The sequence below is a fragment of the Augochlora pura genome, chromosome 10 (genome assembly GCF_028453695.1).
Source record: "Augochlora pura isolate Apur16 chromosome 10, APUR_v2.2.1, whole genome shotgun sequence".
NCBI lineage: Eukaryota > Metazoa > Arthropoda > Insecta > Hymenoptera > Halictidae > Augochlora > Augochlora pura.
The window spans coordinates 31,913,500-31,921,937 of record NC_135781.1 but is presented as its reverse complement, the minus strand read 5'-3'; positions in this window follow the sequence as shown (position 1 = coordinate 31,921,937).

Below are 8,438 nucleotides of genomic sequence, written 5' to 3'. Positions count from 1 at the left end.
GCGCGCGCGCGAGAGGTTTTGACCCATTAAAGTTTCTGAATGGACCGGGCCGCGGCCGGAAGCGGAAAGGTTAAAGCGGGACGAAGAGTCGGCGAAGTCGAGGGGTGTCTCGGTTTCGGCAGCGTCGCGGAGGACGCGCGGCGCGCGGACTTTGGAACGACTTCGAGAGAAACGCGATAAATAATAACCCGCGCCCGTTCGACGGTGCGCTGGGGTGTGCGCGGAGGGGGAGGGGGAGGGGGGACGCTGGGAGACCGGGTAATTAAATGGAATTATTTAGTGTCGCGAAAGGACGCGGCAAACAGGAGCAACAGCCGCGTTTGTTTTATCCTTTCCGCGGCGGGGAAAAAGGTGCCGGCGAGAAGAGAAGAGAAACGCGCCGGAATTAAAGAGCATCGGAGGGGGAAGGAACGCGGACAAAGGTTAAGCGGGGGGGATCCTTTCCGCGAAAGGCGAGGAAGGGGGCGGAAAAGCGGCCGAAGGTGTACCAAGTAAAGGTCGACCGCAATGAATAGTTCATTTCGCTTTGAAAGTTTGCCGGTGCGCCGCCGATGATTAGCGCAGACGACGGCTGAAATTCGCCGAGTGACCGAGAACGGGGACGCCCGTCGTAATTCTCGTCGCTGCCCTTGAAAATCGGGCGAGTAATACTGAGACGACGACGCGGACACGTTTAACCCTTTGAATTACAATTAATAGCTAATTTATAGCTAATTTAGAGCTGATTTATAGCGATTTTATTTCCTTATTTCCCTCGTTTTTTACATTTTATCATGTATAAACTACATGTTAAAACTAAAATCAAAATGGTCGAGCACGTGACCTGCCGCCATGATCCTAACCTATTCGCACGTGTCGGAATAATTGCCACGAATTTGAAAATTAATTTTTCTGCCGTCCGTTTTTACATCCCCTTAATTTTATGGGAATCGCAGCGCAGAAAATGTAATTAATACCATGCAACTTTTCGATTTTAATGCAATTAAATACGATGCTATTAAATAAATATAATACGTGGAAGGAAAAGCCTTCTGTTATTGTATATTATTCGGAATTAAATTATCCTTTTAATTTTGTGTAAAATATAAAATAATGCTATGTTCGAAATAATGATACCATCTATTGCATCCCCCTAATTTTATGGGAATTGCAATACGAAAAAAAAGTAATTAATTCCATGGAACTGAACTTTGCAATTTCAATATAATGAAATACGTTGCGATTAAATAAATATAATTAAATAAATACATAGAAGAAAAATTTGCAAATTACTGTATATTATTCGCAATTATATAATTAAATTATCCTTTAAATTTTGTATAAAATATAAATTGTTAAAACTTTCTAAACAATCGCCATATTTAAATAGCATTTGACACAGCTTTCAATAATTAATATTACTTAATGATAATATTGATACCGTAAATAGTGGATATTTAAATAAATATAATATATCTAAATCATATATAATTATTTATAGCGTAGAATAAAGCTATTGGCAGCGCTGCAACGGCACGAGAAATGTGCACGGTGTTTCGTAACCATAAGCAAAGAAGCTTCGCGGAAGCGGTTAATCCGAGCCGTGTGTTACAAGTGCTTAAACAATCGAACGAGTGTCTTCTGTCGCCGGTGTATTGATGAATCAAATTGATGTACATTGTACGGGGGAGGCGGTTCTCAATCATGGTTTAACCCTCATACATCGCGCGGATCGATACGGCCTTTGCCGGAGATATTTAACAATGGAGTCGGGGGGCCGCCGGGGGAGCACTAAAAGCGACCAGCTCGCATTGTCTTCTAAGAATAACAGGAACGCGATCGCTCAGATTTCACTGAATTCCGATCGTACACCGGAACAAACCAAATTTCATAATTACAACAAACTTGCCTAAATATCGAATTGTTGTTATTCTATAATTGCCTACTATTGCTTATTATTCAAGAATTAAGCATTATCCTGGAGAACCATTTCTAAATAAAATTTTATGCAATTAGCTATTATTAATTTTTTTATTTTAAGTAGTTAGCGCAATGTTAATAGCTTTAATGAGATGTTCAAAAATATTATAAATTATCAGATGTCAAGGAAGCGTTAAATTAAATGGAATAAGGTTATGTCAGGATAAAATTTTGCCTTTTAATAAGACCTATAAGACGAAATAAAATGTATGATATAATAAATAATATAAAATAGATACTATAAATATGTAATATATAATATAATAAAAATCGTAGTTCCGTTGCTAATAAATTTTTCAATAAAAATTCTTCCATTATAAAAAACTTACGGAAGCTTTCGGGAACGAGCGCACGCGACGAAATAACGAAAGGACGCGATCCTTTCCTATTCGCAGCATTTCAACGGAGCGTCTCTTGTGTATTCATAGAAAACAGGTGCGCGCATTTAATAATTAATATACACATCCATATATATACATGTTTTCCTTTTATGAAATTCGACGAAACACAGCGGCGGAATAATATATTTGCCCCCGAAAGTCGGTGAAACTAAATACGAGTCGCGGAGGGGGTGAAAGAGGGTAGGGGTGGGAAGGCACGGAGTCGGCCGACATCCACGAAATGAAAAATTCATAGTGACCATGACGGGGACGTTTTCTACCGTGCTCTCCATCCTTCCGCTGTTGCTTTCAAAAATATACATCCGCTCTGTGTGTGGACATTGCCGAAATGCTACAGTTATCCTGAGTGCCGCCATTACATCACCGCCGCGGTCGTTGACTACGTACTTCACGGAAATGACTTCCTGCAGCTCGTACAGAATATGCAAGGAATATTCTTTTTCCCTCGATTCACCTTCGCCGCACCACCCCTTCCGAAAAAGTATTTATTTCACTTTTGCGGGGCGCTGTTTCTGGCCCCCCGGGGGTCGGACAAACGGATATTAGTGTGATGTTTAAAGGAAGCGGCCAACCAGCGTTTTGTTTAGTTGAATTATAAACGACGCCCACGCTTTGGTGTTGTTCGGCTGCGCGAATAGCATTCTGAGGAACAGTTAGCTGACAGTACTGAGCTATAGTTTCGTCTGAATTCATCAGTGATTGCTACGAACTGTTAATTGTTTATAACGGAGTCGAGTGAAAATTTTATTCGCACGAAGGAATTTTTATTTGTCTTTGAATTTTATTCGAGTGAGAATTCATTCGCACCGAAACTTTTTTCGAGCTTTTTTCGAATTATTGGAGTTGTTTGAATTATTTGAATTACTTGAATTATTTTATATTCATGAATTATTTGATATTCACGAATTATTTGAATTATTTGAATTATTTGATATTCTCGAATTATTTGAATTACTTGAATTATTTGGATTATATGAATTATTCGAATTATAAGAACTATTCCAACTATATGACTATTTGAATTATTCGAATTACTCGAATTACTTGAATCACTCAAATCACTCGAATTATTCGAATAAATTCACAGAATAATTTCTGACAAATACTAAACCATTCAAATCAAATATTCAACTGAAAATAATTCCTTCAGTTAATAATTATCTCATACAATATAAATAATTATTCAAAACAATCCTATCTAATATCCAACTCTAAATTATTCTATGCTCTCTCACCATCCCTCACATTTAATAATCGCATCAAAATAGACATTGAAAATTTCTACCCAAAGATTTTCATACTTAAATCGAGCATTCGTTTTAACAAAATTACAGTGCCCTAATCCGCGAACGTTTCAGCGATTATATCAAACTATCAGATATGGGCGTTCGAGTTTTTATTGAATAATTAAAAACGTCAGTGGCAGATCTGTGCGCGGCTCTTACGATCTGAAGTACGGTAGAGGTCCCCCCACCTCTTGAAATTTGCATAGCTGCTTCGGCGATGGGCGTTTCGTTGAAATATGGAGTTTTATTATTTCCGTGGCACTTCACTCTGTTAAACGTGCCGAGAAGGAGGACCGGATGTAAACGCCGCCGGATAGAGAAGCTTCAGAAAGAGTCCTAGGCCTCGAGCCCTTGTCGACGTTGTCTCGAGATCCTGACAGTTTTATATTACATATTTTATTATTTATATTGTATAGATATATTCACAATCATTTATTTGAATGAATGCTTAATTTAGTTTAGTTTTGTTTGGATTAATTATTGGTTAGATAAATGTTTATTCTGCTGTGTGTAATACAATATTATTCCTTAGATATTATATTATTATACTATTATATTGTCATATTATTATATTACTGTATTACTATATTACAATATTATTTAATATTACTATATTACTATATTACTTTAATATTACTTTATTACCATATTATTATATTAAAATATTATTACATTATTAAATTACAGATACCGTATCACTATAATACTATTCCGTCCCACCATAAATACACCATGAAAAAATAACCTACTCCAATTAAATCGAGCAATAATCAGGAAATAAATAGCTCGATTAAATACCATGATTGTCAAAGGACTCGGGTTGAACTTTAAAGAACGATCAGTCTCTGTGTGTGTGTGTGTGTTGCACAACCGTGTGCCGACCGATCTATGCCGAAAAGTTTGCGTTACGGCCTCGGGATTGAATATGCCATTTAACGATCTGTCGAACACAGAAATGTGCTATGCGCGGGTTTCGGTATTCGTCAAACGCCTTTATGGCATCAAACGGAACCGTGCTACTGCTGCTGCTGCTGCTTTGTAAAGCGCTTTGCTGTAGTTCATGTCGCGCAGCACTTAGCCGACCTTCTTTGAACGTTACATCAGGCATAAAACAAAGTTGCACAGCAACCGGTCTGCCTACCCGTAGTAGTAGTAGTAGTAGTTAACCGTGCATCGGCCGACTTGTAATGTCCAAAACGATGTTGTATTTTAACATTTCAACGTTAAACGATTTCGTAATCGCTTATATCGAAATCGCTTGTATTCCGGTGATTCCAATTTGTTTCATCGAAGCACTGGGCGAATACATGTTCTTTTCTTTATAATGTGGAGGATATGGTAGATAAAAATTATTGCGATTATTGTTTTTGTCTTTTTTTGTTTAAAGTTATTTAATCTCAGGTTTGTTTAAAGTCATTTAATCTCCGTTTTATTTAGCGTTGGCATTAGGTAGGCTGGTTAGTAGTGGTACTTGTGCTTGTTTTATAGATATAAAAATAATTACATAAAAATAATTACACTTAATAATTATTACAAATTATACTTACAATTAATATTACACCAAACATACCATTATTACAATAATTTAACATTTCACCAACCATCACATCTCACAACAATATATCACAATAACAACACCTACACAATCAATCTAAAAACATCCTTGAATCTTATTGCATCGTTCCACACATTTGAAAACAATCCACCAACTCGCCAAAAAGCAACGTCAACCATCCGGCCCAACGTAAACGTCAAGAAAACCGATCGTCTCAGCTGAGCGACGAAAGCCGTGCACCAAATTCGTGCTTGCACGTGCAGGTCCGCTAGAAGAGACTCGCGCAAGCAAATCAACTTAGCTCTGTCGCCGGTTCCGTCCGAACTTCAAGATTCCCGTCACAGGCGCATCCTTCGAAACAGAGACAGAGAGAGAGAGAGAGAGAGAGAGAGAGAGGAGACGCGTTTAGGGGATTTTATCGGGCTCGCAGAAAGTTTCGCAGCTAACAGGAGGCCGGCGTGTGCAATCAGAACGATTCCACGAAAGGAAGGAAGGAAGGATGGAAGGGAGCAAGAAGAAGGCCGGTCTCTTTTTCCGGTGGCGTTTGGAGCTTTGCCGATGCAACGTTCGAACTCGTCGAAGGACCGTCTACATGCGATGCACGATCGGTCGTAATGGCGTGGGTTAGGGACGGCGAACTGTGGCGGAAACAAAGGCAAGAGGCACGGAACAGCAGCCAGGCAGAGGCAAGCAAGCAGGCTGGCAAGCAGGTAGAGGCAAAAGCAGGCAGAGGCAGGTTCTCTCTCGCCAGGAGAGGATCCTTCTCCCGTGGAAGTTTGCGCGACGAGAGCCGGCCGCGTACGTCGCTTAGCCCGGCTTAGCAACACGGCCAGACTCCTATTTACATTAATTCCCAATAATCGGACAACGGCATCCGTCCTTAGCCGGGGGCCGCCTTATGAAACGATCTCCTGAAATCGCTTAACCTCCTTACGGACGACGACGACGACGACGACGACGACGGCGGCGGGCGGCGAGGCTGTTTCCCGCGACGACGGTATCGTGGAACCGTCACGACACACTTACGGCCCGGATCCGTACACCTGAAGAGAGCTCATTGAGTTTCTCCATTTGCATCGTGGATGACCTATTTCCATAATGTTGCCTCGGTTACGGCATAAGTGTTCCTCTAAGTCGGCGGCCATGGCGGCAGAGTCCGCGCGCGCCCGCCCATCAGCTCCCGGCGCTATGTTTTAGTGAATTTTCGAAATTGCTATACCACGGTGCCGCGTACCGTAAGCGCGTTACAACGCGGACTCCGTGCACTTTGTACGGCTACGGGAGACGGCGGCGGTCGTATCGCTTTGTTCTATGACTGTTTTTCAAATGGGTTGTCTGCAGCCGGGGATAAGGAACGGATTCTGTACGGTCGTGAGATGGGGATTGTGTAGAAGAAATTATGTTGGTGGAAGATAATCGAGCTGGGTGAAGAAAATCTCTAATTATCTGAAGAAAATCAGGTTGACCAAGGAAAATCTCAAGGAAAATCAATATCCAAAGAAAATCGAATTATCCAAAGAAAATCGAATTATTCAAAGAAAATCATATTAACCAACGAAATTCGACTTATCCAAAGAAAAATGAATTATCCAAAGAAAATCAGATTGTCCAAAGAAAATCTATTTATCCGAAGAAAATCAAATTATTATCCGGAGAAAATCGACTCGTCCGAAGAAAATTGAATTATCCAAAGAAAATCAAATTGACCAAGGAAAGTCGAATCATCCAAAGAAAATCGAATAATCCAAATAAAATCGGCTTATCCAAAGAAAATCGAATAATCCCAAAAGTACCTATTTTGATGGAGAAAAAAGAGCATTCGTTGCATCCTAGGCGTATCGAAATATTCTTATTCCCGACTAGTCGTCGTTAAACGGTTTCAGTGTCGTCGGATAATTCCTTTGCGCGGCGGTTCTTGGTGGCAAAGTTAGCAAGCCGTCGCCGCCTATTTTCCGGGCGGGGCCGCGACGAGGAATAATGAAATGAGCAAATAACTAGATTCTCACGCGCAACGGAACAATAATAGCACCAGGGGAAATTTTTCACGGGCCCGTGGGCAAAATAATTTGGCAACAGATGCGTCGCGCGTCGCGTCGCGTCGCGTTTTCCGAGCCATCCGACCAAGAATAACCGAGAGCAGGAGTGCCACGGAAAAGGGCGGCCCCGGCTGTTTGGTATAGCACACAGGCCCGGCACAATGCGGTAGGAGCCTCGGTACCCCCGTGCTCTCAGAACCACCGACGCTGCGACCGTGTCTTCACCGTGAAGATTCTCCTATTCCACCGTCACGCGTTTCATCTATAATTATTTAACATTTAAATTACAATGAATAATCTATTCGTCGCGTTCATGGTATGTACTTGGTTTTATATTAACTTAAATCGTCTCCCTTAAAAATTATAAACTTTGTGAAAATGTTGATTTTACTTTATTTAGTTGAAATTTTATATTTTATAAAGGTTGTTATTGTAGTAAAAAAGTAAGACGACTTTTGGTCTAATATTTTTGTTAAAATATATCTATCGAACTGTTGTTAGGTGACTGAAAATAAGTATATTTTATTCGGTTATTTTATTATTGTTTTGTAATTTTTAAAGTGATAGAAAATTGTTTTCATTGACTACAAAGCGAGATAAATTAGTCTTTATATAATTAAGTCGAGTATTTAATTATAATGACGATTTTATTATAATGAAATTATTAAATATAATATATTTTACAATTCATAAATATATTACTGGGTGCATTCTATATTAAATTGATATATTTCGTGTCAACTTGAACGCGATAAGCGGTAAACAACTCGCGAATAAAAATGTAAAGGGGTGGCAGCCCCTCGTCGAGCATAATTCGTGAACATCGTCCCGTTTCTATAACTCGCGATAACCATTTGTCTATCGACAAGATATCAATTTGGGGCGGGCTGAGTTGTAAGGTGAGGGTGAGAGAGAAAGAGGCAAGAAAATTGTTTCTTGGGACACGATGAAACGTATGCGATGTAGGGGGAGATCGTTTCCTCCCCGACGCGGCTCCGAGAGGGTATATAATAATAATAATTATTATTATTATTACTTATACAGTAGTTGTACAATAGTTATACAATAATTAAATACATAACTCAAGGTTATACAACTATTGTGCAACTCCTGTATAAGTAATTATTATAATTACACTATATAACTAATTATTACAGTATTTATTGCACATTAATAACTATCCTATACACTATAAAAAAAA